Source organism: Chiloscyllium plagiosum, unplaced genomic scaffold (assembly GCF_037043375.1).
Source record: "Chiloscyllium plagiosum isolate Xiang-an unplaced genomic scaffold, Cpla_swu_hap1 HiC_scaffold_19, whole genome shotgun sequence".
Taxonomy (NCBI): domain Eukaryota; kingdom Metazoa; phylum Chordata; class Chondrichthyes; order Orectolobiformes; family Hemiscylliidae; genus Chiloscyllium; species Chiloscyllium plagiosum.
In genome coordinates, this window is record NW_028270157.1 from 8,790,608 (window position 1) to 8,818,273 (window position 27,666).

Here is a 27,666-nt window from a genome sequence, read left to right on the forward strand (position 1 = left end):
GTAGGATACCTGTACAGACTGCCAATTTCAGTGGCAAAGATGCTAAAGTCTAACCAAGAGTGTTCCCTTCAACCCATCACTGCCATGGACAGCGTACCAAGTGGAGGAAACATCTTTAAACCCCGGACTGGAGAAAATCCAAAGGAGGCTGAATGACCCTACTCTCATCATTGTTAATTGTTGGGAAAAAAAGCCCATCTGCTTCACTAATGTCCTTCAGGGAAGGAAATCAGCCATCTTTACCTGGTCTGGCCTTCATGTAACTCTAGACCCCAACAAAGTGGCTGACTCTTAACTGCTCACTGGGCAATTAGTGATGGGCAACAATAGATTGCCATGATATCCCGTGAAAAAAAGAAATTAAAAATTAAAGTTTCATGACAGCATTTTCCAATTTTGTTTCAATTATTAAATAGTACAATTGCTTTAACAGACCAAATTACAACGCATTAAAGTGCACTAAACACTCCAAATTCCTGGCAACACTTAATCAGCAGCAACAATGCATGGAGGAGCAATTTACTAAGAGCTGCAGGCAGCCTGCTGAATAATGTCACATTCAGTAAAGCACAAAAACATCATATCATGGTCAGCCATGTCAAAACATGTCTTTGCACTATTGAGTCAAATCAACACAGCAAAGCATTTCAAGTCAAAATATTTCAACGACACAGAAGCAAATGTGGGAATCAAAGCAGTTCAGATCCCTAGTCCCTGGAGGTGGGACTGTTTTGAAAGTGCAACACAACAGTGTGTTCAACACATGGACTTTATTGATGGGGAGCTTGAATTGTCTGCTTACAGGATGTTGAGAGTGTGTTGCTGGAAAAGCACAGCAGGTCAGGCACTGCAAGGTCTCATTGTTCAGCAACATTCCCTCGGACCTTAACATTAAGTGTATAAGTCCTGCTAAGATTCGCCTTCCCAAAATGCAGCACCTTGCATTTTGAAAACTGTTTTTCTGTCAATTCACGGCCTATATGCTTGGCTTTGGGCATCTTGTAATTTTTGTTTCTTCTTTGACTTCAGGTTCACCTGGTGAGCTCTGTCAAGCAGTCACATCACACTGAAAGAATAAGAAGGATGCATATTATCTAAATGGTGAGAAGTTACTGAGTTCAGTTTTTTGATTGATTTTTTTAAAAGTGATTTTATTGTCATGTGTACTTAACAGTGAGAAAAACAGTGAGAAAGAATCAAAATATTTGCCATAGTCATCACGATGCTACACCATTTTGAGCAGTTTTGAGAATAAGAAAAGAACTACAGATCGTTCTGCTATAACGCACATTTCCTTAACGTGAATTTGCTGTAACGCGATTGATGAATTGGGGACACTGTTTCTAAAGCACGAATGTGCATTGGCAGTACCAACACTTTAAGTGCAGTTTCTAAGGCACGATTTATATCCCAAGCGGGTTGTACAAGGACATGCCCATTCCATTATAGAAGAACTGAATGTGGATAGTTATAGTTTAATAAAAGTCCATCAGTCCTGAGCCAGCTCATCGTCAATGATGCTTGTGCTGCCATCCCTGCTCCACTGTCTACACCAGACCTAACCAACAATGAAGTCGCCACTCTTCGGGCACCATCTTTCACTGCTGGGTCAATTCTCCTTCACCATCGCCTGACCCACTTTAAGATTTATAGATTCCCTACAGTGCAGGGACAGGCCGTCAGCCCAAGTCTAAACTGACCCTCCAAAGAGTATCCCATCTAGACCCATTCCCCTTGACTATTACCCTACACTTAGCCCTGACTGATGACCCTAACCTACACATCCCTGAACACTATGGGCAATTTAGCACAGCCAATTGACCTGGCCTGCATATCTTTGTACTATGGGAGGAAACTGGAGCACCCAGAGGAAACCCATGCAGACAATGTGCAAACTCCACACAGACAGTCATCTGAGGATGGAATTGAACCTGGATTCCTAGCGCTGTGAGGCAGCAGTGCTAACTAATGCGTCACCGTGCCGCACAATCATAATGCAGGTGATCCACAGGCACATTCTTTCACTGTTGGGCCTACCTCCCCTACATTGATGTAGCAGCCACTGAGCCCAGCGTCAGGTCCTGTGTAAAGTAAGTAAGAGCTCACTGGCCATTGCCATGAAGACCAGGCTAGGCCCACTCATGTCTGCTCTAGGGTTCCTCGCTGCTGCTGATGCCTTCTGATTTCACAACGAGAGGTAAGTGAAAACAACAAGAAAAGAAAAGTGATTGGAGCAGGCAAGACTGGCTGGGGAGCCCTACTCCACCATCTTGATAACATCAGTCACAGAGAGATCTGGGTGTCGCCAGGCATGAGTTGCAGAAGGTTGGTATCTAGGTACAGCAAGCAATCGAGAAAACTAACGGAATGGTTTGTTTTGTTGCAAGGGGAGTTGAATGGAAAAGTAAGGAGGCTATGCTTCAGTCACACAGCACACTGCTGAGACCTGTAGTCCTGTGTACAGTACTGGTCACCATATTGGCAGAAGGATGCAGTTCAGAGAAGGTTTACGTGACTAATCCCTGGAATGAGTGGGAGGAGACAGTAAGGACTTCAGATGCTGGAAGTCTGGGTTAATATATGTGAAGCTGGAAGTGCACAGCAGGTCAGACAGCATCCGAGGAGCAAGTAAGTCAACGTTTTGGGCCCAAACCTTTCCTGCTCCTCAGATACTGTCTGACCTGCTGTGCACTTCCAGCTTCAATCTACTGACCCTGGAATGAGTGGATTGCCTCATGAGGAACAGCTGGGCCTGTATTCTCTGGAGCTTAGAAAAGTCAGAGGTGATGTAATGAAAACATATAAGATCCTGAGGAGATTTACAAGGTCACTATCAAAAGTATAAGGAAGTGGGGTGAAAATTTATCAGGGTGAGGTGGGATGGTGGAATAATTGGATATTAGTGAATGGCAGAGTAAGTTGGAGATCACTACTACCAATCCTGCATTGTCTTGGCTTTTATTTGGGCCTAAAGTGATTGGTGGTAGACAAGTATCTACAGAAGAGACACTGTTCCAAAAGCAGCGCTCCAAAAGCTAGTGCTTCCAATTAAACCTGGTGGACTATAACCTGGTGTTGTGTGATTTTTAACTCAGACAACAAGATTGATTGTATGATCAAAATAATTAAGAGGACCTTTGACTAGGCAGAATATCTCGGCTCTTAGGGAGTTGCTACAAATGTATCTGCTCCCTCTAAAAGCTAGAGCAGAAATTCCTTGTCTCCTCCCACAGACTGTGTGACTGCGTTAGGAGAGTTGATGGAGCCAATGTGTCATGAAAGTTAATCCCTCCAGATGCATTACTTTATATAGGCCAAAACTGTTCTGCCTTTTCCTCAGCCAAATCTGCATGATGTCATCAGATTGGGTGGAGCTTGATTCAGTCTCCAAAGTTAGCCCTTTCAGAATGTTCACTCTGTATAAACAGACCTCAACTCTAAGGGTCCATGAGCCCTGGGGGAGCTTGCAAATGTCTTCACAAATGGTGGAGGTATTGGAGGTGCCTCTCCCTGTAATGAAGCTGGCCGGGTAAGGAGTGCAGGTTCACTAATCACACTCTATTCCTGTGCTAGAGACCACTGGCAGCATCAGGAAATTGGGAATTGGTATCCACAGTGTGGAAACAGGCCATTTGGCCCATCGAACCCACAGAGCATCCAACCCAGACCCATCCCTGACCCTATCCCTGTAACTCTGCATTTCCTATGGCTAACACACTAGCCTACACATCCATGGACACTATGGGCAATTTACCTTGACCAATCCACCTAGCCTGCATATCTTTAAACTGCCAGAATTAACTCTGACTTGCCGTTTGTAAAGGTCCTCAAAAACTGAGCCCAATATCACTGTGCTATCATCCTTCTGTTTGAGCCAATAAAATGTAAGATTGGCACAATAATTGCTAAGTACACTGCCGTAATGTTTCCAGTCAAACTGGTTCATAAGGAATAAAAAGACCAATTTCACAAATCGATCAAAGCATCCATAGCTTGTAAAATGGAGATGACTCATCACAATTGTTACTGTTTCCCTCTCAGACATTCCTGTCGGATCCCCAGGATTTCCTCATGTTTTACTAAACAGCTCACTGCTGCTGTATTTCATGTCAAATTGTAGTTTTTGTTGTCTCACCGTGTCTCTATCACACCATTCCCAGAGAGTAAATTATTTCAGTCTGTGGGCAAGTCAAGACAGCAGCACTGTCAGGTTTTGCATGAACTAGCAAACAGCACAGCTGGGAGATGCTATTTTAACATCATTCTCTACAAGTCTAAATGTTATGCTTACTGTTACTGAATTTTTCTTTCAATGTATAGAACCTTTACAGTCAAGTAATTCATTTAATGATATGGCATATTATGTTTTGGGTTTGGGATTAGTTTACATGGTGTACCAAAATTAACCATGAAACCAAAATATTATCATTCCGAAATGATACCATCAGAAACTATAGCTCTCGTAGACTCTTTGTTAATCAAATGCATGTTCAAGTCTTGAAAACAAAGCTATGAATCAAATCCCTTTGATTTATAACATTGTCATCACCCTTCCTGCTCATTAAAGATTATTTATTAATAAATCTGGATTCTTAATGAAAAGAATGATTTGGGACAATGGACTAGGACAATGTCAAAGACTAACAGTCCTAGTTGATGTTACTGGTTGAGGTAATGATGATGATTTGAAGATCTATTGCAAGCACAATGGCTTCAGTACCTCCTTCTGAGCTATAGCAATTCTATGACCTTGTGATTAAAAATATAGAGTCAATAGTCACACGGCATGGAAACAGATTCTTCTGTCCAACTGAACATAATCACAAACCTAAATAATCCCATCTGCCTGCGCTTGGCTCATATCTCTCCAAACACTTCTTATTCATGTAATATCTTTTAAACGATATAGGTCATTCTATAGTCTGAATCTCACTTCTTTACCCTGATATAATTTGCATTTTTGAATGCCCAAAAATATAATTATATGAAAACCAGGTAAGGCACACACTTCAACTAAATCCAGTGACTCTCAAGAACTTAATGCAAAATTTCAAATGTTTAGATTGCAATATAATCACAAAGTGTGACTCTCAAGAGTGTACTTATAGTTATTGCAAGGTACTCAGCCAGAAAAGGAAGTCTTTGTTGTTTGCAGGCTTCAACATCAAAACAGGTGTGATCAAGTCTTGCAGGGCTGGTATGTGGGCCTTTGAGTCTGAAGTGTGTGTGTGCCTGAGTCCCACTACAGAGACTTGAGAACAAAAATAGTACAAGGAAGGCGATGTGTTATGCGTGAGACAAGGCCTGTCTGCTTTCTCAGCTGGATGCAAAAAAATCTCCGTGACATGAAGAGCAGAGGAGTTCGCCCAGGCGATGCTTACCCTGCAGTCGACATCAGAAAAACAGACTACAGATCGTTATTGCATTGTTGTGGCTGCAAAGGGTATTTTGGCTGATGTGTTTTCTACATTATAACAATGACTGCATCTCAAAAGTAACTAATTGACTGTAAAATGAGTTAGGAAATCCTGAGGGTGTAAAAGGGGCTATATAAATGCAAATCGTTCTTTCTTACTGATGTCGAGAAATCACAGGATGCAACTGAACAATTTGTCTGCATTCCAAACTCAGCTAATTAACTGAGGGAGCTATCTAGTTTATGTTAAATGAGATATTACCTTCACTAATTTGTAATGCAAAAGTTACGAGTGCTGTAAAATTCCATTCCACTTCAAAACCTTCTGAATTAGACATCTTTTATTGACCAGCACATCATGATGGAGGGGAGGCAGTGACCTCATGGTATTGTCACGAAAGTATTAATCCAGACCCAAGTAATGTCCAGGAACCTCGGTTTATATCCCACTGCAGCAGATGATTAAAATGTAGAATTAACAACCAACTGTTAACAGTCAAACAATTGAGGGGAACAGGGTGAGTTGAGGGAGGGAGGAGGGTGGAGGAATGCCATCTAGTTCACAAATATCCTTTACTGCTTTCCTTACAATGTGATTACGGACCAACAGAAATATGATCAATTCTTCACTATTATCTGGGGCAATTATAGATGGGTAATAACTGATGGAGAAAGTGAGGAGTGCAGATGTTGGAGATCAGAGTTGTGAGTGGGTTACTGGAAAAGCACAGTAGGTGAGGCAGCATCCGAGGGGCAGGAGAATTCTGCTCCTTGGATGCTGCCTGACCTACTGTGCTTTTCCAGTACCCCACTCTCGGTAATAAACAATGGTCAAGCCAGCATCTGTTAAGAAATATATAATTTGATTGTTTACCCTTTGAAAGCATTCTTCTTACCTAAGAATAGAATTATTATACAAGACTGACTAGAGCAGTCCAGCAGCATTGAGGATTGCAGTTCTGCGTGCCATTCTGGAAGGCTATAGATAATTTATTTAGCATAATAGGATTATTTACAGAGTCACAGAGATGTACCGCATGGAAACAGACCCTTCAGTCCATGTTGACCAGATATCCTAAATTAATCTCATGCCATTTCCAACACTTGGCGCATATCCCCCTATACCCTTCCTATTCATATACCCATCCAAACACCTTTTAAATGTTATAATTGTACTAGCCTCCACCACTTCCTCTGCACCATCCTCTGCATGAAAATGTTGCCCCTTAGGTCCCTTTTCAATCTTTCCCCTCTCACTGGAAACCTATACCCTCTAGTTTTGGATTCCCCACCCTGGGGAAAAGACTTTGCCCCTCATGATTTTATAAACCTCTATAAGGTCACCCCTCAGCCTCCAACACTCCAGGGAAATTAGGCCCAGCCTATTCAGCCTTTCCCTATAAACCCTCCAACCCCAACAACATCCTTATAAATCTTTTCAGAACCCTTTCAAGCCTCACAACTTCCTTCTTATATCGGGGACACCAGAACTGAAATAATATTTCAAATCTTTGCTTACACAACTTAACAGCGTCCCAAGTTCTTCACAATAGACCTCTATGTTCCCACATTTCAAACTTTGATCTTTGAAGTCAGAAATTCTGCCTCGATTGCTTTTAATTACTTTCCCACCTGGATCTCCTCGATTTTCACTCGATTCCCTAACGGGAGGGAATGCCATTTTCCTATTTGCTGTTAACTTTTAAAAGCCTCTTAAATTCTCCAACCCAAGGCATAGAGCTCTGTTAGCTTAGTCATTCAGGATTCCCTGGAACATTACTGCCATCAGGTGGTTATTCAACATCTGCTACTCCCCCAGTGGCTCTTCTACTAACAGGGGTGATAGGATGTGGCACTGTGGTAATGTTGCTAAGTCAGTAACCTGGAACCCCAACCTGACACAGTAGAAACATTGATTCAAATCCCATCAAAATGTCTGCTTTTTCTTCCTAAACAAAACCTGAAATTAAAAACAAATGAGATAGTTTCATTTACGGTGACTATGAAACCATGATATAAAAACTTATCTGGTTCGCTAATATGCCTGAAGGAATGAAATCACCTGATCTGGACTGCATGTAACTCTAAATCCAAAGCAATGTAGTTGGCTCTTAAATACCAAATGACAGCAATATAATTCCACGTTAGGATGGTGAGTGGCTTGGAAAGGAACTTGTAGGTGGTGGTAGAATATAGAATATAGAACAGTACAGCACAGAACAGGCCCTTCAGCCCACGATGTTGTGCCGACCATCGATTCTCATGTACGCACCCTAAAATTTCTGTGACCATATGCATGTCCAGGAGTCTCTTAAATGTCCCCAATGTTCCTGCCCCCACAACTGCTGCTGGCAACACATTCCATGCTCTCACAACTCTCCATGTAAAGAACCCGCCTCTGACATCCCCTCTATACTTTCCTCCAACCAGCTTAAAACTATGACCCCTCGTGTTAGTCATTTCTGCCCTGGGAAATAGTTTCTGGCTATCGACTCTATCTATGCCTCTCATTATCTTGTATACCTCAATTAGGTCCCCTCTTCTTCTCCTTTTCTCCAATGAAAAAAGTCCGAGCTCAGTCAACCTCTCCTCATAAAATAAGCCCTCCACTCCAGGCAGCATCCTGGTAAACCTCATCTGAACCGCCTCCAAAGCATCCACATCTTTCTTATAATAGGACGACCAGAACTGGACGCAGTATTCCAAGTGCGGTCTAACCAAAGTTTTATAGAGCTGCAACAAGATCTCACGACTCTTAAACTCAATCCCCCTATTAATGAAAGCCAAAACACCATATGCTTTCTTAACAACCCTGTCCACTTGGGTGGCCATTTTAAGGGATCTATGTGCCTGCACACCAAGATCCCTCTGTTCCTCCACACTGCCAAGAATTCTATCCTTATTCCTGTACTCAGCTTTCAAATTCGACCTTCCAAAATGCATCATCTCGCATTTATCCAGGTTGAACTCCATCTGCCACCTCTCAGCCCATCTCTGCATCCTGTCAATGTCCCGCTGCAGCCTACAACAGCCCTCTATACTGTTAACGACACCTCCAACCTTTATGTCGTCTGCAATCTTGCTGACCCATCCTTTAATCCCCTCATCCAAGTCATTAATAAAAATTACAAACAGTAGAGGCCCAAGGACAGAGCCCTGTGGAACACCACTCACCACAGACTTCCAGGCAGAATATTTTCCTTCTACTACCACTCGCTGTCTTCTGTTGGCCAGCCAATTCTGTATCCAGACAGCTAAGTTCCCCTGTATCCCATTCCTCCTGACCTTCTGAATGAGCCTACCATGGGGAACCTTATCAAATGCCTTGCTGAAGTCCGTATACACCACATCCACAGCTCGACCCTCATCAACCTTTCTAGTCACATCCTCAAAGAACTCGATAAGGTTTGTGAGGCATGACCTGCCCCTCACAAAGCCGTATTGACTGCATTTAATCAAGCCATGCTCTTCCCGATGGTCATAAATCCTATCCCTCAGAATCCTTTCTAACACCTTGCAGACGACAGACGTGAGACTTACTGGTCTGTAATTGCTGGGGATTTCTCTATTTCCTTTCTTGAAGAGAGGAATTACATTTGCCTCTCTCCAGTCCTCAAGTACGACTCTAGTGGAGAGCGAGGATGAAAAGATCTTCGCAAGTGGTGAAGCAATTGCATTTCTCATTTCCCAAAGCAGCCGAGGACAAATCTGGTCCGGGCCTGGCGACTTGTCAATCTTAATGTTTGACAAAATTTCAGCACATCAGCTTCTTCTATCTCTATCCATTCCAGCATGCACACCTGCTCTTCAAAGGTTTCATTCACTACAAGGTTTGTTTCTTTCGTAAAGACAGAAGCAAAAAACTCATTTAGGGCTTCCCCTACCTCCTCAGACTCCACACACAAGTTCCCTATGCTATCCCTGATCGGCCCTACTCTTTCTTTGACCATTCCCTTATTCCTCACATAAGTGTAAAATGCCTTTGTGTTCTCCCTAAGCCATTCTGCCAAGTCTTTCTCATATCCCCATGTAATTGCTACCCTTTCCTTCTAGATGGTAGTAGTCATGTGTGCTGTCTAATGAATGTTGGTGAATTTCTGCAAATGTATCACTGTTCTTTCATTGTCATTGGGTCAAAATCTTGGAAATCTCTCCTGAATGGTATTGTGGGACGACCCACAATAAATGGACGGCAGCAGTTTTAAAAGGCAAGTCACCACCAACACCTTCTCCTGAGAGATAGACAATAAAAGCATGAAAGAACTATGGATGCTGGGAATCAGAAACAAAAACAGAAATTGCTAGAAAAGCTCAGCAGGTCCAGCAGCATCTGTGGACAGAAATCAGAGTTAATGTTGCAGGTCTAGTAACCCTACCTCAAAATGATGTTAGTTAGGAAAAAGTTGATATTTATATCAAAGATAAGTTGGGGGAAGGGGGGAGAGTAAAAGATATGTGGAGATAGAGCCCAAAAGGAGAGAAAAACAATTGGACAGGTAAAGGAGTGATTAAAGGTCAGTCTGGGGAGTAAATGAGAGGTGGAGATCAACCTCTATCTCCAACAACTTCACTTCACACTGGCCCTGAGCTGCACTGCTGCCCAGTTTCTCATCATCCTCTGCCCACGATCCCCATTTATTGTTTACTCCTTATCCCCTGGCCCAAATTACCTTCTGCATAAAACCCAACCATTTCCTAACTACCATCAGGGTCACCGGACCAGAAACGTTAACTCTGAATGCTCTCCACAGATGTTGCCAGACCAACAAATTCTGTTTTTGTTTTCCCAACAAATTCTGTTTTTGTTTCCGATTTCCAGCATCCGCAGGTATTGCAGGTTGTATTTAGTGTCATCTTTGATCCTTGTACCCAAGCACAAGGAGGAGAAATTGCCGTCACAAAGGGACAATGGCTGATTGACCACAAAACCTTCCAAGATAAAGTCAGTTGGTCTGCCATTACAAAACCCATTGGGGTCCAGAGAGGAATTACCCTGACAAATGTGCCTTCCCATGTTGCACTTTCAACAGAAACACAATGAAAACAACTGTAAACATTCAAACAATGCACAGATTTTATTGTATCAATATTGTTGCAATGATCTAACTTTATGATGGATGTAGAAGTGTAATGTTTAGTCTGGGAAGTGAAATGTTTTAGTGTAGAATCAACGAAAAACCTTGCCTGAGGACTGGTGAGCAAAATAAATGCAAACCAAAAGAAAGTCTGCATCAACCTTAGGATATAATAGAGGGAAATATTGGAAATGGAACTTCAGAGCAGCGAGAGGCGGGAGCCGGGAAGAGGTGATGTTGGTGCGAGGTGATTGTCGGGAAGGCGGTAGGTATATTTAAACTTCTTACCTTCAGGCCAGCGAGGGAGGAGCGAGCAAAGGACTTCTGGAAAGGGTAAGTAGAACAGTTTATATTTGCGCGGTTGCACTTTGGAGACGGCGATCACAGTTCTGTCAGGTTTACTTTAGTGATGGAAAGGGATAGGTGTACTCCACCGTGCAAGAGTTACAGCTGGGGGAAGGGAAATTACGATGCAATTAGGAAAGATTTAGGAAGCGTAGAATGGGGAAGGAAACTGCAGGGGATGAGCACATTAAAAATGTGGAGCTTATTCAAGGAAAAGCTCCTGTGTGTCCTAGATAAGTATGTACCTGTCAGGTAGGGAGGAAGGTATAGAACACATGAGCCGTGGTCTATGTTAGGCTTATGTTAGGACAAAATGTGAAAACTCTGTTAGGGCGCTTGAGGGTTACAAGGAAGTCAGGAAAGACCTAAAAAGAGATCTCAGAAGAGCCAGGAGGAGACATGAGAAGCTGTTGGCGGATAGGATCAGGGTTAACCCTAAGGCTTTCCATAGGTATGTCAGGAATAAAAGAATGACGAGAGTTAAATTAGGGCTAATCAAGGATAATAGTGGGAAGTTGTGTGTGGAGTCAGAGGAGATAGGGAAAGCACTAAATAAATATTTTTTGACAGTGTTCACTACAGAAAAAGAAAATGTTGGTGAGGAAGATACAGAGATACTTGCATCTAGACTAGAAGAGATTGAGGTTCACAAGGAAGAGGTATTAGAAATACTGCAGAGTGTGAAAATAGATAAGTCCCCTGAGCCAGATGGGATCTATCCTAGGATCCTCTGGGAAGCAAGGGAAGAGATTGCCGAGCCTTTGGCATTGATCTTCAAATCATCATTGTCTACAGGAATAGTGCCTGAGGACAGGAGGATAGCAAATGTGGTTCCCTTGTTCAAAACTGGTAATTACAGACCAGTGAGTCTCACTTCAATTGTTGGTAAAGTGTTGGAAAAGGTTATAAGAGATAGGATTTATAACCTTCTAGTAAAGAATAATCTGATCAGGGACAGTCAGCACGGTTTTGTGAAGGGGAGGTCGTGCCTAACGAATCTTATTGAGTTTTTTGACAAAGTGACCAAACAGGTAGATGAGAGTAAACCGGTTGATGTGGTGTATATTGATTTTAGCAAGGCGTTCGATAAGGTTACCCACAGTAGGCTATTATATAAAATGTGGAGGAATGGGATTGTGGGAGACATAGCAGTTTGGATCAGTAATTGGCTTGCTGAAAGGAAACAGAGGGTTGTATTTGATGGAACATGTTCATCTTGGTGTCCAGTTACTAGCGGCGTACCACAAGGGTCGGTGTTGGGTCCACTGCTGTACATCATTTTTAGAAATGACCTGGATGAGGGCTTAGAAGGGTGGGTTAGTATATTTACGGACGACACTCAGGTCGGTGGAGATGTGGATAGTGACGGAGGATGTAGTAGGTTGCAAAGAGACATAGATAGGATGCAGAGCTGGGCTGGGAGGTGGCAAATGGAGTTTAATGTGGACAAGTGTGAGGTGATACATTTTGGATGGAGAATTGGAATGCAAAGTACTGGGCTAATGGTAAGATTCTTGGGAGTGCAGATGAGCAGAGAGATCTCGGTGTCCGTGTACACAGATCCCTGAAAGTTGCCACCCAGATTGACAGGGTTGTTAAGAAGGCATACAGTGTTTTGGCCTTTATTAATAGACGGATTGAGTTCCAGAACCAGGAGGTTATGCTGCAGCTGTACAAAGCTCTGGTACGGCCACACTTGGAGTATTGTGTACAGTTCTGGTCACCGCATTATAAGAAGGATGTGGAAGCTTTGGAAAGGGTGCAGAGGAGATTTACTAGGATGTTGCCTGGTATGGGGGGGCAATGTTTAACGAGGAAAGGCTGAGGGCCTTGAGGCTGTTCTCGTTAGAGAGAAGAAGGTTGAGAGGTGACTTGATAGAGACATACAAGATAATCAGAGGGTTAGATAGGGTGGACAGGGAGAGCCTTTTTCCAAGTATGGGGATGGCAAACACGAGGGGACACAACTTTAAAGTGAGGGGAGATAGGTATAAGACAGATGTCAGAGGTAGTTTCTTTACTCAGAGAGTAGTAAGGGTATGGAATGCTTTGCCTGCAATGGTAGTAGATTCGCCAAGTTTAAGTGCATTTAAATAGTCATCGGACAGGCATATGGACGGATGGAATAGTGTAGGTTAGATGGGCTTCAGATTAGTATGACAGGGTGGCACAACATCGAGGGCAGACGGCCCTGTTCTGTGCTGTAATGTTCTATGTTCTATGTTCTAATAAACTATCTCCTCTGAATCACTCCTGGTGGAAGCTGATGTCTTTAGCTGTCATGATAAGGGTTTTTGTTTATTCATTCATGGACTATGGTGTTACTGGCCAGGCCAGCGTTTATTGCCCATCCCCAAACACCTAGAGGGCTGTTGAGAGTCAACCATATTGTCTTGGGTCTGGAGTTGGGTGTAGGCCAGAACTGGAAAGGACATCAATTTCCTTCCCTGAAGTGCTGTGGTGAACCAAATAGGGTTTGTCTGACAATCAACAGTAGTCACCATCAGACTCCTAATTCCAAATTATTCTTTACAGTAGATTCAAATTCCACCATTTGTCGCAACAGGATTCAAACCCGGGTCCTCCGACCTTTACTTAAGGTGCTAACGTAATAGCGCATTGATAATATCATTAGGCCATCACTTCTCCTTTTACACTGAAATACTGATCCACACACAACTAGAAATGAAAACAATTTCAAGGAACATTGTTCTGCTTTGGAAAGTTGTAGAACAGTAGTCTATTCATGAATGGGGATCAAATATTCCATAGAGCCTAAACTATAAGATCCTCTTAGTTAAGTCTTTTACTTTTTATACACAACTGCTGTTTTTGCAAGACTTTTGCTCAACGGGTTTTGATTTAGACAAGATCAGTTGTGAAGCAATGCAAGTTGACAACAGGTCAGAGATGGAAACAGCACAAATAAAACAAGTGCAAATGTAAATTTGACGTTATTTCCCCAAGATATGTTGCTTGGTTACCAGATTGTCTCATTGGAACAGGCTTTGACACACGTTAGTGTAGTAAAGTCAGATACAATCACTTGCAAAAGGTTACATGGCTATTCAGAAGCTCTGTACAATTGACTTTGATCAGCGCCTTCAAAACGATCAGTGAGTGAACTGAGCCACCTGCATTCCTATTCAAAAATGGATGAAGACAGAGAAAGGTTTGTATTACCATGCAGATTCTTTGACAGAAAGTATTTGATTGAAAGAAGTGGACACCAGATTGTGTTGGCTAACCATTTGTCCCAACAGCGATTTTTAAGGTTATGATCTCAGTTAGCAAACTGGGTAAAAACCAAACAATCGAGCTACCAGTCTCCAGCCTCAAGAATGTTCTTGGGGGAGCAGGAATATGTCACCCTCACAGGGAACAGTTTGATCGTCAATAGCCCACAGCACTCTTCTGGTGTGTCGAGGAATTCTTTCTGAATCCACACAATAATAAGATTCCTAATCAGAACATATGGGTGATGGTTCTTTCTCCAATGAAGTAAATGTTGGAATACACACTGAAAAATACACAATCTTCTGCAGCAGTAGTTTATACCTGTCCTCCTCATTGTAAACTGAATATAGACCTTGCCCAGTTCATTGTGAAAGATATACTGCTAAGGCATTTCCCAAATGCGGTACAGAGAAATTCACTGCAGCGACAATCAAATTAGAATTTCTAACACAATACAGAGTCTTCAACTTTAAACAATTAACTGTTGGAAAGATTAAAAGAAATGGTGTTGAAATATTTATGCATTTTCACCCAGGGCTCAAAACACTACCAACAGAAATTTCACATTCTTGACGGAAAGGTTGCTGAGCAGCTTGGACATTACACATGGTCAACTTCGAACAGTCATGTCATGTACCTTTATAAATTTGATGATTAAAATGTATTTTTGGAATAAAAGTTGTCTTTTGTGCAGCATTTGGAATAGTTTCCTTATCGAATAAACATATGCACCTTTTTGATCCAGGTGAAATAAAAGGCATAAGAAAGAAAATTTGACTGAAACATGTCAACATTAAAATACATTTGTCTACTGCATACTGAAAGGTGTGTCTATGTATTTATGGGTGTTTGTGTGTTTGCGTATGTGTGTTTGTGTATATCTGCATGGGTCTGTTTGTATGTGTGTGTTTGCGCGTGTGTGTGTGGATGGGGGAATATCTGTGGGGGAGTGAGGGTGTATGTGTGTGGATGTATGGGAGGCTGTGTGTGGATGTGTATGTGGGGGGGTGTATGTGAGGTTTTGTGGGGGTGGGAGGGTGTGTGTATGTGGGGATGTGTGTGTGGGTGTATGGGATTCTGTGTGTGTGTGAGAGAGTGGGTGTGTGGGTGTGCAGGCGGCTGCGTGTGGGTGTATGTGTGTGGGTGTGCATGAGGGTGTGTGTGTGTGTGAGAGTGGGTGTGTGGGTGTGCAGAGGGCTGCGTGTGGGTGTATGTGTGTGGGTGTGCATGTGGGTGTGTGTGTGGAGGGAGCTGTTTGTGATGTGTGTGTGTGGATATATGGGGGCTATGCCTGTGAGGGTCTGTGTGAGGGTGTGTGTGTGGGTGTGTGGGGGACTGTGTATGAGTATGTGTGTATGTGGGGTTGTGTGTATAGGTGTATGTGTGAGGGTGTGTGGGGGGCTGTGTGTGGTTGTGTGTGTATGTGGGGGGTGTTTGTAGGTGTGTGAGGGAGCTGGTGTGGGTGTGTGTATATGGGGGGGTGTGGTGTGTGTACGGATGTGTGGGCCAGCTGTGTGTGCATGTGTGTATGTGGGTGAGTGTGTGGGTTGGTGTGTGTGTGGGAGTGTGGGGGGCTGTCTGTGGGTGTGCCTCCTTTCTGGACCCCACCTTGTGTCTGTTGGAGCCCACCATCCATTCCCTACAGTACCTTGCCGTCTGAGTGTGAAAATAGATAAGTCCCCTGGGCCGGATGGTATTTATCCTAGGATCCTCTGGGAAGCCAGGGAGGAGATTGCCGAGCCTTTGGCATTGATCTTTAAATCGTCATTGTCGACAGGAATAGTGCCAGAAGACTGGACAATAGCAAATGTGGTTCCCCTGTTCAAGAAGGGGAACAGAGGCAACCCTGGTAATTATAGACCAGTGAGCCTTACTTCAGTTGTTGGTAAAGTGATGGAAAAGGTTATAAGAGAGAGGATTTATAATCATCTAGAAAAGAATAATTTGATTAAGGATAGTCAGCATGGTTTTGTGAAGGGTAGGTCATGCCTCACAAACCTTATTGAGTTCTTTGAGAAGGTGACCAAACAGGTAGATGAAAGTAAACCGGTTGATGTGGTGTATATGGATTTCAGCAAGGCGTTCGATAAATTCCCCACAGTAGGCTATTGTACAAAATGCGGAGAAATGGGATTGTGGGAGATTTAGCAGTTTGGATCAGTAATTGGCTTGCTGAAAGAAGACAGAGGGTGGTGGTTGATGGGAAATGTTCATCCTGGAGTCCAGTTACCAGTGGTGTACCGCAAGGGTCGGTTTTGTGTCCACGGCTGTTCGTCATTTTTATAAACGACCTGGATGAGGGCGTAGAAGGATGGGTTAATAAATCTGCAGACGACACTAAGGTCGGTGGAGTTGTGGATAGTGACGAAGGATGTTGTAGGTTACAGAGAGACATAAATAAGCTGCAGAGCTGTGCTGAGAGGTGGCAAATGGAGTTTAATGCGGACAACTGGAGGTTGGCAAACGTGGTGCCACTGTTTAAGAAGGGCGGTAGAGACAAGCCAGGGAACTATAGACCAGTGAGTCTGACCTCGGTGGTGGGCAAGTTGTTGGAGTGAATCCTGAGGGACAGGATGTACATGTATTTGGAAAGGCAAGGACTGATTAAGGATAGTCAACATGGCTTTGTGCATGGGAAATCATGTCTCATAACGTGGTGGAGGGTTGTTTTTCAGACTGGAGGCCTGTGACCAGTGGAGTGCCACAAGGATCGGTGCTGGGTCCTCTACTTTTTGTCATTTACATAAATGACTTGGATGTGAGCATAAGAGGTACAGTTAGTAAGTTTGCAGATGACACCAAACTTGGAGGTGTAGTGGACAGCGAAGAGGGTTATCTCATATTACAACAGGATTTGGACCAGATGGGTCAATGGGCTGAGAAGTGGCAGATGGAATTTAATTCAGATAAAAGCGAGGTGCTGCATTTTGGGAAAGCAAATCTTAGCAGGACTTATACACTTAATGGTAAGGTCCTAGGGAGTGTTGCTGAACAAAGAGACCTTGGAGTGCAGGTTCATAGCTCCCTGAAAGTGGAGTTGCAGGTAGATAGGATAGTGAAGAAGGCGTCTGGTATGCTTTCCTTTATTGGTCAGAATATTGAGTACAGGAGTTGGGAGGTCATGTTGCGGCTGTACAGGACATTGGTTAGGCCACTGTTGGAATATTGTGTGCAATTCTGGTCTCCTTCCTATCGGAAAGATGTTGTGAAACTTGAAAGGGTTCAGAAAAGATTCACAAGGATGTTGCCAGGGTTGGAGGATCTGAGCTACAGGAAAAGGCTGAACAGGTTGGGGCTGTTTTCTCTGGAGCGTCAGAGGCTGAGGGGTAACCTTACAGAGGTTTACAAAATCATGAGGAGCATGGATAGGATAAATAGGCAAAGTCTTTTCCCTGGGGTCGGGGAGTCCAGAACTAGAGGGCATAGGTTTAGGGTGAGAAGGGAAAGATATAAAAGAGATCTAAGGGGCAACTTTTTCACGTAGAGGGTGGTACGTGTATGGAATGAGCTGCCAGACGATGTGGTGGAGGCTGGTACAATTGCAACATTTAAGAGGCATTTGGATGGATATATGAATAGGAAGGGTTTGGAGGGATATGGGCCAGGTGCTGGCAGGTGGGACTAGATTGGTTTGGGATATCTGGTCAGCATGGACAGGTTGGACCGAAGGGTCTGTGTCGATGCTGTACATCTCTATGACTCTATGTCTCTATAAAAGATTAGTGTCAAGGTAAAACTATAATGAGTTAAAGGAAATAAGCTTGCAATCAAGAGTGATAGGATGCAGAGATGTTAAACAGATACATTCATTTAGATGTTTAAAGGGGAAGTAAAACAGTAGAATCGGCAGAGACATGTATGGAAGCTCCTCGGATGGTGCCTGAACTGCTGTGCTCTTCCAGCACCACTAATCCAGAATCTGGTTTCCAGCATCTGCAGTCATTGTTTTTACCACATGTATGGAAGTGGCAGTAAAGAGTACTGAAAGGACCTACCCCTAACGAGAATAGACAAATCACAGGGACCTGATCGGTCTTAACCAAAGATCTGCAAGTAAAATAAAGAACAAAGGGAGAAAGCTCAAAACATAATTGTACAAATTTAACAAAACAACAAATTGCACCAGAGATTGGAGAGAAGAAGCCCCTTTCCAATAAAAAGAGACAGATCTAGATACCATCTGTCCTATCTCAGTTGTTGGTGAACTGTTACAGAAGGGAATTGTTCCTTTTCTGCTGACGCCCAGCACTAAATGGTGTGTGCCTGAATAACCTAGCTGTCACCTACATTTGGATCTCAACACAAGGACAATCAATCATAGAATCCCAAAAGTGTGGAAACAGGCCATTTGACCCAACAAGTCCACACTGACCCTCTGAAGAGTAACCCACAAAGACCCATTCCCCTACCCTATTACTCTACATTTCCCCTGACTAATGCACATAGCCCACACATCTCTGAACACTATAGGCAATTTAGTATGGCCAATTCACCTGACCTGTACATCTTTGGACTATGGGAGGAAACCCATGCAGACACAGGAAAATGTGCAAACTCCACACAGACAGTTGTCCGAGGCTGGAATCAAACCCGGGTCCCTGGTGCTGTGAGGCAGCAGTGCTAACCACTGAGCCACCATGCAATTATAAATAAACTTACCTTTATCCTACATGAAACAGAGAAGCCCATCTCGTCCACACTAACTCTCCAAAGAGCATCCCAACTAGACCCACCTACCGACTCTACCCTATCCATGTGGCCCTGCATTTCCCATGGCTCATCCATCCAGCCTACAGATCCCCGAACATCTTTGGACTGTGGGTGGAAACCCACAGAGACATGGAGAGAATGTACAGACCCCACACAGACAGTCGCCTGAGGCTGGAATCAAACCCAGGTGCTAACCATAGACCCAACATCCTACCCACTGAAGGCCAAAGAACAAAACATTTTTTGCTGATCTCCTCCAGAATGAGAACACATTCATATATGTGTCACCTTTTAGGAGAACCCTAATTCCCAATTCCATTTCTCACTGATTCATTTGGACCCCATTTCCCCCTCCTCCCAAAGGTCACACCCATATCTTCTCCCATTGTTTCCAAACACCAGATCCCCCCCAGTGTTTAGCCTGGTCAATCCTACTTGCCGACTGCATGTCTTCCTAATGTGTCTCTATTCAGAAAACAAAACGAGGTACTGTGGATGCTGGAAATCTGAAAGAATAAAAACAGAGAACGCTGGAGAAACAGAGAGAAATCGAGTTAACGTTTTCTTCGGTACCAGAGGAAGTGTCACGGAATGTGAAACATTAACTCTGTTTTCACTCCACAGATGCTGCCAGTTCTGCTGAGTTTCTCCAGCAATCTCTGCTTTTGTTTGCCTTCCTGGGGACTGTGGACAGCATTTCCCCAACTGATATCTCAAGTTATTCCCAACTTTAACTATCTTCAAACTAATCTCAGTGGTGAACCCAAATGTGCACTGCTCATCAATGCAACCTGCATTTTGAAATCTTCAATTGGATTTAGGGTAGAGGACAAACACACAGATTATTTGAGCTGGATGTCAATTTTCTGCATGGTAAACTCGATGCAATTGTGATAAATTAGGAAGACTGTTCTGTTGTGTGTTTGAATTGATGAGCAACTGGATTAATAGTCAATCTTCAGTTAAAATTTATAGCCATCTGTCCATGAATTTCATTCCAAGTCTCGAGCCCAAAACCAATCCTCGAGTGGTTACACGATCCAGTTCCTTTGCTGTGATGTTTTAGACTGACTTGACTAAGCATAGCCATGGTACAAAATGAATTAAAATTATCATATTTTACACTGATGGATACTATAGTAAATGCTGATTCTGCATTTTGGAAAGGAACGCGTAGGTGTTTAAGAACTGTGTGTTCCTCATTAAACAAGAGCAGCGAGAAATAGAATCATTCTCCACTCCTACACTTACTGCCATGTTGTAAATCTTCCCAACATTACAGAACCTATAAATATTCAGCTATCAGAAAAACTACAATCCCTTGAAATAAGTGGTTGTCATAGAAAGAAATTGTTGGTTAATTTACCGAGGGAGGATTTTCACTTTGAACTCACTAAATATTTTGATATCAACAAAATTAAGGCTTCAATGGTTAAGTTGCAAGGTCACGTGTCATGGAACTGATTAACTCCTGTAGACCAGTGCAAGTGAAATGCAGGAAACTATTCCCAATGCTAGACCTTTTATTTCATTCTTTCCTTATTTGAGTGCACATGATTATAAAGGCTATTCTATTCTATTCTGTTCCACTCAATGCCACGATGGGACCTAACATGCACAACCTGGGGTTATCTTAAACCTAAATAGTTCCTGGCCCTAATCTCAAAGCCTGATTCTAATCACACAGCTCTGTGGCAAAGGCACAGAATGGGCCTCAACATCAATAAAGGGGGCAGCAGAGTGGCTCAGTGGTTAGCACTGCTGCCTTACAGCACCAGGGACCTGGGTTCGATTCCAGCCGCGACAACTGTCTGTGTGGAGTTTGCACATTCTCGCCGTGTCTGCGTGGGTTTCCTCCCACAGTCCAAGGATATGCAGGTTAGATGGAGTGGCCAGGCTAAATTCCTCGTAGTGTCCAGGGATGTGTAGGTTAGGTGGATTGGCCGTGGGAAATGTAGGGATAGGGTAGAGCGTGGGTCTAGACAGAATACACTTCGGAGGGATGGTATGGGCCTAATGGGCCTAATGGCCTGCTTCCACACTGTAGGGGTTCGGTATAATTCCACCATCAATGATTACCAGTATGGCATTGTCAAAGGAACAAATGAGAAATACAGCACAGGAACAGGCCCTTTGGCCCTCCAGGTCTGTACCAATGATCATGCCCTTACTAAACTAAAAAAACCCTTCTGGCCTTATTCGGTCCATATCCCTCTATTCTCTCCCTATTCATGTGACCATCCAGATGCCTCTTAAATGTCTCCAATGTGCCTGCTTCCACCAACTCTCCCGGCTGTGGTGTTCCAGACTCCTACCATTCTCTGCGTTAAAAACTGCCTTCGCACATCTCGCTTAAACTTTCCCCAGTCAATAATGCAAGGTTGAACAAGTGTTGATTAGCACTTGTTAAAATGAAAATCTTCTCTCTACTGTGATGATCTTCCATACTGAACTCCAATCAGCTCAGGACCATTTCAAGAGGAAGACTAGAAACAGACGTTTGAATGCCTTGTTAGCTTTTCAAAGGTCTCAATAGCTGTTTCAGCTGCTGCTCTTTTCAAGAATAAGATGGCATAGAAATTGGGTGCACTTGCCATTACAGCAGATTGGGTTCTTAAGCTACTAGTTTCTTTACACTGGGCATCAGCGTGTCAGCCAGTTTCCCAGTCACTGCCTCCTCCTTGATATCTTTAGCAGCGACCAGATGAGCCAGCAAAGCCTCAGGAAAGACAATGTGATGATCTCGGATTTTTAAAAATTCATTCACTTGTGGGACATGGGTGTCTTTGGCTGAGCCAACATTTATTGCCCATCCCCAATTGCACTTGAGAAGGTGATGGTGAGCTGCCCTCTTAAACCATTGAAGTCCCACAATGCCCTAAGGGAGGGAATACCAGGATTTTAACCCAGCAACAGTGAAGGATCCGGCAAAACATTTCCAAGTCAGGCTGGTGAATGGCTTGGAGGGGAACTTGAAGGTAGTCTCAGGTTTTGGATGAGGGATAAATATTGCTCAGATTACTGGGGAAGATGCACTTCAATACAGGATGATGAGGTCTCTTCCATTCACTCAAGGGAGAGACAGGGCCTCAGCTACATGTCACATCGAAAAGGTTGATCTTCAACAGAGGCATTACCTTAACAGGTCACTAGGGCATCAGCCTCAAAGAATGCTGCCTGACCTGCTGTGCTTTTCCAGCACCACATTCTCGACTCTGATTTCCAGCATCTACAATCCTCACTTTCTCCTATTTCGATCCTCCACCCTCAGGAGGCAACAACCTTATCAATTGACATAAAACACACAGAAACACAGATGATAGGAGCAGGAGGAGGCCATTCGGCTCTTTGAGCCTGCTCCCCCATTCATCACTCAATAGCCTAACCCTGCTTTCTCCCCATAACCATTGATCCCATTCACCCCAAGTGCTATATCTTTGTGCCTCTTGAATACATTCAATGTTTTGGCATCAACTATAAGAAGGATGTTGTGAAACTTGAAAGGGTTCAGAAAAGATTTACAAGGATAGGGTTACCAGGGTTGAAGGGTTTGAGCCACAGGGAGAGGCTGAAGAGGCTGGTGCTGTTTTCCCTGGGGTGTCAGAGGCTGAAGATGAGCATGGATAGGGTGGAAAAAGACAAGGTGGAGAAAGTGAGGACTGCAGATGCTGGAGTTCAGATTTGAGAGCGTGGTGCTGGAAAAGCACAGCAAGTCAGGCAGCATCTGAGGAGCAGGAGAATCAATGTTTTGGGCAAAAGTCCTTCATCAGGAAGGGCTAATTCCTGATGAAGGGCTTGATTTTCCTGCTCCTTGGATGCTGCCTGAGCTGCTGTGCTTTTCTGACACCACACTCTAGATTCTAAATAGACAAGGTCTTTTCCCCAGGGGTGGAGGATTCCACACCTAGAGGGCAGAGGCTTAGGGTGAGAGGGGAAAGATTGCAAAGACACCTTAGGGCCAACATTTTCACGCAGAGGGTGTTACTTGTATGGAATGAGCTGCCAGAGGAAGTGGTGGAGGCTGGTGCACCTGCAACTATTAAAAGGTATCTGGATGGGTATATGGATAGGAAAGTTTAGAGGGATATGGGCCAAGTGCTGGCAAAGAGGACAAGGTTAATTTAGGATATCTGGTCGGCATGGACAAGTTGGATGGAAGGATCTTTCCGTGCAGTACATCTCTTCAACTCTATGGCTACTTCCTGTGGCTATATGGTCCACTCCGAATCCTCAGACTGTGACCCCTGGTTCTGGATGCACTCACCAATGGGAACATCCTCCCTGCATCCATCCTGTCTAGTCCTGTTAGAATTTTATAAGTCTTTATGATATCCCCCCATCCCACGTCTGAACTCCAGCAGAAACAATCCTAACTTAGTCAATCTCTTCTCATACATCAGTCCTGCCATCCCCGGAATCAGCCTGAAAAACCTTCACTGCAGTCTCTTGAGAGCAAGAGCATCCTTCCTCAAAAAGGAGACCAAAACTGCACACAGTATTCTATGTGTGGCTTCGAATGTAGAACTGACAGGTAAACTGGTACCAGAAAATGTTTTTACCTCACAGAGTCAAAGAAGGTGGCACTGGAAAAGCACAGCAGGTCAGGGAGCATTCAAGGAGCAGGGGAGTCGAGGTTTCAGCCTCACACCCTTCATCAGGAATGTCCAGGTCTCAGACAAACAGCCTGAAGCATTGCTGCTCTCACCCCTATTACTTATGGGCAATACAATTAATCATTTGGAACCTGTTGCACTCAATAGATCAGCATAGACTGACAAGGAACACCTAAGATACTGGACCATAGGGCTGCTCTGTCATTAAAGAGAGACAACAGGTGTAGCATAACCTGACAGTCACCATGTCTCAGACAAGGGGAGACGTTGAGAGGGAGACTCCTCCATGGTAATCTCAGCCAGTGTGGGAATTGAACCCTTGCTGTTGGCATGGGAAAATGGACAGCAGACAGATGTATTTTTCAAATGGACATTCTCTGGACTTAGCCTGACTAAGTCATCCATCTCAGATGCCAATAGCTAAAGGACTTGATAATGAATATCCATGTGCAAACAGATTAGGGATTAGATTCTGCACGCCTTCATTTTTGAGATGAAAGTATATTCCCAGACATTTCATTTGATTCGACATCGACTCACTCAAACACAATGCCTGGCCAATGGATGGTGGAGGTTAAATATGGTTGCTTCTAGCAAAGAAAATCAGGAAACTTTCATCAAATTTCAGAATTGTTACAAGCACCAGAGGCAATTCAGCCTATTGTATCTGTACTGATTCAGAGAATCCCTACATTGTGCAAACAGGTCACTTGGGCGAACAAGTCCACACTGACTCACCCCCCTACCCTGTTTTGGGACCCTCCAACCACATGGCATCAATGTGGACTTTACTAGTTTCCTCATTTCCACTCCCCCCCCCACCTTATCCACTCTGCCATTACCCCTACCTCCTACCTCCTACCTTACACTCTCAGCTACCTTGCCCCCATTCCCCCTCAGCCCAAAAGCCTCAATCCTGATGAAGGCCTCTTACCTGAAACGTCTATTCTCCTGCTCCTCAGATGCTGCCTGACCTGCTCTGCTTTTCCAGCACTACGGTCTCAACCCTGATCTCCAGTCCTCACCTTCCCCTACCCTATCACCCTTCCTTTCCCATAGCTAATCCAACTAACCTACACATCGCTGGACACTATGGGCAATTTCCCATGGCCAATCCACCTAACCTGCACATCTTTGGACCAGAGCACACAGAGGAAACACACACAGACAGTCGGCCGGGGTTGGAATGAACCCAGGTCCCTGGTGCTGTGAGGCAGTAGTACTAACCACTGAGCCACTATTTTGCACTTTTATTACTACAAGACAGTCTCCTGCCTTTTGCCCATACGCCTGCACACCAAACTATCCAAACAACCATCAATTGCCATGTTGAATGCCTCAATGAAGCTGCCTCCACCACATTTCCAGGTAGTGCATCCCAGACTCTAAGTCACTGAGTGAAAAAGTTATTTCTCACATCACCCTTGCTTCATTTGCATATCACTTTAAAGCTATGTCCTCATTTTGTTTTTCTTTTCTGAGGGGGAACAGTTTCTCCCTATCTACCCTACCAATCCATGCTGCTCACAGTTTTAAAAACCTCTATCAAACCTCCTCTCAGCCTTCTCTCCAAAGAGAACAGTCCCAACCTCTTCAATCTATCCTCACAACTGAAGTCTCTCATTCCTGAAACCATTCTTGGGAATCTCTTCTGCACTCTCTCGGATTGGATTGCTTTATTGAGCTCTTGTGGTTTGTTTAGATAATCACTAGGTACAAACCTCTTGCCTGGGGAATGATCCCACAGAGGAAGATCATTTTGTGAGCAAAATACATTCTTGCAGCCAAATTCAGTAATTTGTGTCAATCTCCCCTGCAGTTGTATCTCCCACTTGGAGCCTCCTTCATTTAGCCTAAGTCATGCGAAAAATCTGGGAATTCCAGTCCGTGCACAAAACAGGGAGACAAAAAACGGTATTTCCAAATTCTCCAAAACATGTTGGCGCAGTGAATAAGCCGCTTGAACACAGGAAGGTAACATAAAAAAGTCTTACCAGACAATAGGACTGTCCCCTCATTGGAGAGAGGCCACTAGTGATGGTTTCACCTGAGGGTCATCATGCATCAGGTATGGGGAGAGGTAGTGAAGGAGAATTGTTCATGGTCACCTCAGCCAGAACAGGAATTAAATCCACACTGTTGCCCCCACTGCTGCATCGCAAATCAGCCATCCCGCCAGCTGAGCTAACCAATGTCACTCAAGAAGACTGACCAATTCAGAATGAAGTGGCAGGCTGAGAGAAAGCCGGAAAAGTTCATAACTTGTTCTCCATGCCAAGTAGCTGCTCCAGATCTGAACGCGACCCAGTATTCTCTCAGAGTTGGTTCCTAAATAATGTATGATTATTAAAAATGTGTAAAATGTCAGTAGCAACATTGAAGAAAAGAGAATGACAAATGATCATTCAGCAACAATGATAATTGATGATCATACAGCAATTCCCAGCACACAGGAAAATTACAACAGCAGAGAAAAGTGAAGTATCATGAATCAGACCCAAAGAAAGCATAAAAAGCAAAACGATATTATTATTAAGGTCTCAAATATGAAACTCAAAATCTTGGAGGGAGCTTTAATAGGAAACGAAATGAGAAGACCATGGAGAGTTCATGTTATATTAAAAGTGTAAATCACTGCATGGATTTGTTATTTTGCATATAAATGTATACTCTTATTGGCAAGTTGATATAATTGTCAGCCTATTCTGAATATTCAGCAAAATGTATGGATAGGGCAAGAGATTCAATATGGAAGGAAACCCCATTAAAAAATTAAAAGATACAATGGTAAAACTGATTAAAGATGTTTTTTCTCATTTGTTAAGTGCCACTACCCTATCAATATAATCATATAGAGCTTTGTAAACATTACTAGCCACTGCGCAGTTTGCATTCTTCACTTTGTGATAATGAAGCTTTCATCGTAGTGTTATACCTCAGGGAAAGATTATTAAACCTGATGCAGCGGATAGCAGATTCAGCTGAAAGGGTGCAGATAATAATATCGTTGTACCAATTGTGACAAGCAGGATTACCTTCAGAACATTTGCTTTTATTCTTGAGGCCATTTGTAGTTTGGTGGTAATTTAGAGTCAAAAGGTTGTGGGATTTAGTCAGTTTAGTGCCTTAAATGAAATCCAGTGCTGCTCTGAGCACATTTTGGACAAGACATTAATCAGGAGTCTTGTCTCTCTCAGCCTGGCATAACTTGGCACCACATTCACAAACGTTTTGGGCATAAACCCTTCTTCAGGAATGAGGCTTGTGGGCTGGGGGACCTGTGAGGTAAATGGGAGGGAGACGGTGGGGTTGGGGGGCAAGGTAGCTGAGAATGTGATAGGTAGATGAAGGAGGGGGAGAAGGTGATAGGTCAGAGAGGAGGGTGGAGAGGATAGTTGGGAAAGACAATGGCGAAATCAGGAGGGCGGTGCTGAGTAGGAGGCTTGGGACTGGGATAATGTGGGGTAGGAGAAATGAGGAAACTGTTGAAATCCACATTGATCCCGTGTGGTCGCAGAGTCCTAAGGTGGAATATGAGGCGTTCTTCCTCCAGGCATCAGATATGGCGATGGAGGAGGCCCAGGACCTATATGTCCTTGATGGAGTGGGAGAGGGAGTTGAAGTATTCAGCCATGGGGCGGTGGGGATGGTTGGTGTGGGTGTCCCAGAGATGTTCTCTGAAACGATCTGCAAGTAGGTGTCCTGACTCCCTGATGTAGAGGAGACCACATGGGATGCAACAGATACAGCAGATGACATTGGTGGAGGTACAGGTAAATTTCTGTCGGATGTGCCAGGATCCTTTGGGACATTGGACGGCAGTGAGGGGAGGCTGTTTTATGTCCTCAGAAGAATGCACATGCTCAACAAGCAGATTTTCTCCACTATACTGGACATGAAAGAACGTAAGTTAAACAAACTTTCATGTACTTACCTCAATACACGGTTTCCTCAACCATTCCAGACTCTTCCCCTGGTCTCTGGAACTGCTCAGATGCCATTAACCACACTGCCGCTCCTTTCATGACTGCTGGGGTGAACAATGATGTCACTTCCTCCCCCGCTGCTACACAGACCTCATTGCTGACCACACCACCTCCATCGTCGCCACCCAGGCAATCAGCTCCACGATTGCCGGGAAGACGATAGCCTCCCCTACCACCGCAGGATCCACCACTGCTGCCAGATTCACCGACTCTGGCACAGTCGCGATACTCTGCGTGTCACTTGCACCCCCCACAGTTGTTGCCACTGCAGCCACTTCCGCCCC

At 43.9% G+C, this 27,666-nt stretch overlaps 1 long non-coding RNA gene across 1 annotated transcript; it reads right to left on the reverse strand.

The window, feature by feature from the left end:
• Positions 1-341: 341 nt before the first annotated feature.
• Positions 342-27,666, reverse strand: LOC148146712 (uncharacterized). Its single transcript, XR_015760508.1, has 3 exons — positions 27,331-27,666; positions 25,391-25,724; positions 342-1,066 (listed from the first exon to the last, which is right to left on the reverse strand). It is a non-coding gene; the product is annotated as an uncharacterized LOC148146712 (long non-coding RNA).